Here is a 6,000-nt window from a genome sequence, read left to right on the forward strand (position 1 = left end):
GAATGAGGCCCCTGAGAAGGGAGGTGTCCAGCTGAGGAGCAGTAAGGGGGGGTCAAAGTGGCTGTGGGAGAGGTGAGGGAAGCGCAGCAAGGGGTGGGACTGGGTGCATTGAAAGTGTTTGGAGTTTTCAGAAAAATGTAAAACCATGAGAACCTGGAGCAGAGAAGTCACCTTGTCTGGATACTCTTTGGGAAGTTGACACTGACTTCTCTGTGAAGAACAGTCTATACGGGGCAGGGAGAATATTCAAAAGCAACTGCAGCAGTTCATGTAATACAGGTGGGTGGAAGACTGGGATGGTGAGAAGTTGCTGGGTTCTGGAGACATTTTTTTGTTTTTAAGATCTATTTATTTATTTATACAGAACTGTGGTACAGGCCAAGGTGCAGGGGAGGTGAGAGAATTCACCAGAGACAGAGTGGGGAGCAGAATAGACTGAGTGATTAAGCACACTGCTGAGGGGAGCAGCGGGCGGGTCAGGAGAGGTCTGCCTCACCATGTGGTCACCTCCGGGGCAGACAGGGATGGAACTCATGCTGAAGTGGCTTTAGCTTCTTAGTGCTGTGCTTTAACCCGCTGTGCCACCAGGGAGGGCCCTCTGGAGACATTTTAAAAGCAAAGGTATTATCATTTGATAATTTAATGTGAGCATTAGAGAAAGAACAAAGTCAAAGATGTCTCCCAGGTGTTCAGCCTAAGTGGTACAATGGAAAATGCCGAACTGGGGAAGAGATTGAAGAAGACTGGGGAAAAATTATCTGCCCAGAAAAGAGGCCAGAGACTAGATGCTGGTACCTGGGACAGGGCCCTGCTCCCCTCTCTCCCCACCTTCTCATTCCTTTGTCTCTAAGCTGCTGGAGTCAGTGGGGGTTGCATCAGCCTTCCACCTATCGGTCCTTCTAGTTGCCCAATCAATCAACAACCTCCTTTTGCTCAGTTCCTCTTTCTTTTCCACTGAACAGTCACCTACGGAATGCTCACAGTGCATTTCACGTGCTTTACATGCATCGTCTTGCTCCCTCTTTGCAACAACCTTAGGAAACTAGAGTTCTCTGAGTTTAACTTTCAGGTCCAGTGTCACACACTTAGAAACTAGCAAAGCCAGGATTCAAACTAGCCCTTCTAGCTATAAAGCCTGCCCTTAATCAGGGTGCAATCCTAAACCTGGAAGTGGCCCAGAAATACTGCTCCCTCCTGCAACAACTTTCTCCAGCACTTTGCTCTTTTCTTACTAAGATTCACTCCAGACTTATGTCCTCCAAGATAGTGTCTTTCAGAAACTCCCAGACTCCTGTCCCTTCTTGTGAGAAGAATGTGAACCAGGATTCTCTTGCTATGGTATTTTTCATTCTTTGAATTCCTGCTGGACCCCAAGACCTTTCACTACCACTTTCCATAAGGAAGTGAAAGACAGCTTTTCTGGAGTAATCCTGTTGGGAAATAGGACCAAAAGACCTCTGGTCCAGGCCCCCTAAGGAAACAAGAACACAAGCACAAAAGCAGAGGTAGTCAGTACTCTGGAGTATCTTATCTCCTAACTCGACAGGGTAGGACAGATGCCAGATGCCTTGGGATTTTGAAGTGAGCAGGAACATCCTGCATCAAAAATGTTCCTTGGTACTTAACCAGGTGACGGCAACAAGTGTTTACATATTTTAATACTCATTAAGCTACATATATTTTATGATATCCTCTATCTCTGTTTTGCTTTACAATAAAAAATAATGAAAATGGTACTACAAAAAAAAAATTAGTGCTGGATATCCCTAAAATAACCATATCAAAATGAAAAGTTAAAAGCATGGTTCACCTTCTCATGCACAACTTTTGTTCTTTCACATGTTTAAAGTACTTTAGGAAAGAATAAAATCTTTAAATCAAAAAAAAAAAATGTTCCTTGGTGCCACCTCATGAGTTCTCATGGTCTCTGAGAGGCAACTGGCAAGGACAAAGATAAAGACACAGAATTTCTGTTAGTAACAAAAATATCCCTTAAAACCAGGTGTCTTGTGCTTTATTCTCAAACCCAGAATATCCTTAATCAGGGTCCTATATTTGTTGAAGAGAAACAGGGAACTGAAGGTAGTTGCATGTTCTCTGGTAAATCTCCACTGCTCTCCTAATCCAGTTGGGAGAGGTCTATTTGGCTCTTCTGCAGGTAACTGCCTGTAGAATTCTTTCTGCTGGCTGCCCTGTGAGTGTTTGCCTGGAAGGTACCATCTCCTGTCAGTTACCTGTCTGTCAAAGCTTCTACTTCCTTCCCCAGGGTGTTTCTCTGACAAGCTGCCACTTCTCCTGACTAGTAAAAGTATCTGCTGGGCAAAACGCCTTTTCCCCCACGCCCCACTGAGGGCACAGAGGACCTACCTGATCAGACTTGCAGAGACCCTAGGAGCAAATGGATTCAGTTGGCAGCTACAGTGGAAGCAGGGACTCAGAGAGCCAATTCAGATAATAACCTAGGGGCTGGGGGGAGGGATCAGGAGACATGTTCTGAAGTGAGAACCAAGATGGAGGCAGCTCTCAGCCCTACCTGCAAAGTCTGACATGAGCTGAGGTACAAAGCTGGGATCCCCTCATGCTGCTGCTGCACAGCCATGCAAAACCTGTCAGTGTTCAGTTTGCGTCTCATAAGCCTCATAAAGACTCCCCCTGCCCCTTACACTTGGTTGCAAAAGAAACAGTTCCTCCAGCTTAAATGGGCTCTGCTTAGGAGGTAGAGATCAGGCATTTTTTTCCCTGCACAAACCATGCTTTGGGGTCAGCTGTCCTGCAATGAAATCTTGGCTCTATTACTTATCAGCTGTGAGGTCAGAACAAGTCACTATAAGTAAGCTTCAGCTCCCTCATCTGCAGAACAGGATTTTACTGGCCAACTTCTGGGACTGCTGGGGGATTGCAGGTGGGTGCTCAGCAGAGGGCCCAGCATCCAATGGGTGCGGCAATGCAGCAGCTATCACTCTGCACATCCCTGAAAGGACAAGGCAGAGGGCATGTCCCCTGGATGGCCTGTCTGCCAGGTCCATGGCGGATTCATGAGTGGCAGGGTGAAAGGCTGCACAGGGGGTCTGCTTGGCCATGTGGTAAATGAGAATAATAATTCTCCCCTTCCATGCTAAAGGGTCCCTGCTGCTCCTGTGCTCTCACCCCCTTGGAAGGGAGACTCGCTACATAAATGCAAGGCTGCATTTTTAAAATCAAAGGAACAAAAATCAACTCCACCACAATGCCGCCTTCAGCAACCTGTTCTTTTCACTCAGACCTTTGTAGTGTTTCAACGACAAGGGGATCGGTTGCCAACCTTGTCATTCCGTTTGGGGCAGGAGAGCAGAGCTCCTTTACCCCTCCTCTTTCCCATTGTCAAAGACCACCCAGTGAAACTTGCTGGCAAGCTGCCACAGTCCAGACAGGCTAAAGCCAGGCCTCACTACCCAGTCTCCCTCTCTACAACACAGGGCTACAGCATAAAACACCTGACTGAGGGGCTTTCACCTGAAGCTGATGTGGCCTTTTCGATGGCAGATCACCAAAGGTGTCCAGGAAGAGTTCAGGTGTCATCTTTGAAGGCCTGTTCTTTGGAAGCTTCCTTATAATCTAACTTTGGCTTTAACACAGCAGATTTTGATATAAGGTGTTTCCTACAAAACGTCGATTCATAGTGTCAGTCGTAGACAGCTGTGAGTCGCCATCACTTTATTTGAAAAAAAGGGCCCTGTGCTGATGGATAGCATGATGAAACACCCCTCAGTAGGCACATATACATAAAAAGGAAAGAGAATCAAGAGGAGAGATCATTTGTGAAGTAATTAAGAGCAGAACCCCCAATTTTCCTTTCCAATTAACTGTGCCCCATGCCTAATAAATCTGCTGGGATAGTAATGCTGGGTAAGTTAAGACTAGTTAAAGCAATAGACTGGGACTATTCTGGAAAACTATGGCAGGTCAAGGGAAGGGGAGGGGGACCCCTTTTCCCCTTTCTCCCACTGAAGCTACTTATAACTGGTTGTAGATAAACTGTCTTAAGACTCAGATTTCTGAGATTCTGTATTCAATGCACAGATTCCAGTTTTGAACTTTTCTCAAAAAAAAAAAAAAAAAAAACAAACTCTCTGAACTTAAAACTCTCCTGTTCCAAAGAGAAGAAGAGCCTGTTGTCTGTTGAGGAACAGTAAGTTTTCAGGGACAAAGTAAGGAACATGTAGAGGTAGAACATTTCGGTACTGCCCACTCTGCCTGTAAGAGTCAGCCCGATACCGACTCTCCTCCCTCAGGAGACTTTCTTAATTGGCCCAACCAAGTGACTGCACACTGGAGTTAGCACTGCAGGGCTCTGCACTTCCCTGCCCTTCAGTAATGGAATTCTAAGTGGTGTGGACTCTGGTATTGATTTCAGACACACAGTGAGTACTCAATAAAAGCCTGTTGAAAGGATGAAGGCTCCAATCTATACACACGTCATCACCCTCATCTCATCCAGTGCTGTCCAACTTATTTTGGAGGAGAAAAAACATTCTTTTGCCATGCTTTCTGCTGCTCAGCTTCATTTGAGTTTTTTTTTTTTTTTAAAGATTTATTTATTTGTGCATACAGAACTGGGTTACAGGCCAGAGGCTCAGGGGCAGTGAGAGGCCTCACCAGAGACAGAGCGGGGAGCAGGACAGGCAGATCGATGAAGTACACTCCTGAGGGGAGCAGCGGGCGGGTCAGGAGACGTCTGCCACGCCATGTGGTCACCTCCGGGGCAGGCGGGGATCGAACTCATGCGGAAGTGGCTTTAGATTCTCAGTGTTGTGCTTTAACCCGCTGCGCCATTTGAGTTCTTTTTCATTCAATCCTACTAACTTCTTATGTACTTCCCTATTACTAACCAGAACTAGATGAAACCTTCCTCAACATTTTCTCTGGCAGCTGACTTGAGTTCACTGAGTGTTATTGGCTCTGGTCTTTCTCCTGTGATTTCCTCTACTGCCCGGTAATCCTGTCCTAAACATCAAAGGCCTTCTTTGAAGATAAGGCCAAATTCACCATTAGGAAAAGAGAAATTATTTCCTAACTTTATTTCAAAAGATAGGACGACACAGGATCCCTCTGGGTTTTGGGGGATAAACACTACCCGGTACATCTGATGACAAGGCAAACGCTGTACTACCACTGAGAGAGACATAAACACAGGACTTTCCTCCCTGAGCCCAAGCCCGAGCCAGGCTTCTCCACAGCAGCCTCAGACTCCAAGTCCCAAAGTAAATGGTTTGGTGGAGGTGGGAGGGACAGAGATGGGGAAAGAGGTTCACATATCCACTTTAGGGCACACAGGTCATGAAGGCTCTGATTAAAATAGTATCTGAGTTGAATTAGAATCAACCAGTTTAATCCAGATTCTACTCAACTCAGGACATTCCCAATAGTAAAGCATGAGAAACTCTATCTTTATATACAACACAAAACCTGAGAAAACGGACTGATCCAATAGCCCAGAGATAGCAGACTGTGGGCAGAAATCCTCACCTGCTTCTACTTCACTGCTGCTACCCTCAGTCGGTGCGAATGTTGACAGGACTTCATGGGTCATGAGTTCCAGGAAGCTTGTTCTGGGGCTGAGGAAAAGGAGAAGTGTTTCATCTTTGAACAACTAAGAAACAGTTCTGAAGTACTAGTTTTTTATAACTATGAGGTCCATTGTCATATTCTTTATTAATTCATTTTATAGTAGATTAAAGAGGAAAAGCAGTTTTTCTAAGATCACCAGCTTACTTAAATCTTCAGTTACCTGATTTCATCCTAGAAATGAAAGGAACAATGATTTGATTTTGTCTGTTCACCTTACACAACCATAATCTCTGTCTAGCATCAATATTCCTCAGATATGTCTACAGAGTAGGCCTCCTACAATGTGGGCTGGCAGGGAGGAAGTCTGAAGTGGTAAGGCTGCAAGCAAGGATGAACCCAAAAAAACACTGTGGTCCAGCTACTTGACAGGCCAGCCTGGCTTCAGCTGAAGGA

At 45.6% G+C, this 6,000-nt stretch overlaps 1 protein-coding gene across 2 annotated transcripts in view; it reads right to left on the bottom strand.

Annotated features, from left to right (window-relative positions):
* The window catches only part of BOC (BOC cell adhesion associated, oncogene regulated), a 67,779-nt gene extending 62,190 nt beyond the window's left edge, over window positions 1-5,589 (bottom strand). For both annotated transcript variants that reach the window (XM_004675215.2, XM_012733906.1), the window contains exon 1: window positions 5,506-5,589. The gene's annotated coding sequence lies outside the window, so the exon portion shown is untranslated. The remainder of the gene's footprint in view (window positions 1-5,505) is intronic.
* Between the last annotated feature and the right edge of the window lie 411 nt (window positions 5,590-6,000).

This window comes from Condylura cristata, unplaced genomic scaffold, assembly GCF_000260355.1.
Source record: "Condylura cristata isolate star-nosed mole 26May11 unplaced genomic scaffold, ConCri1.0 scaffold00003, whole genome shotgun sequence".
Lineage (NCBI taxonomy): Eukaryota > Metazoa > Chordata > Mammalia > Eulipotyphla > Talpidae > Condylura > Condylura cristata.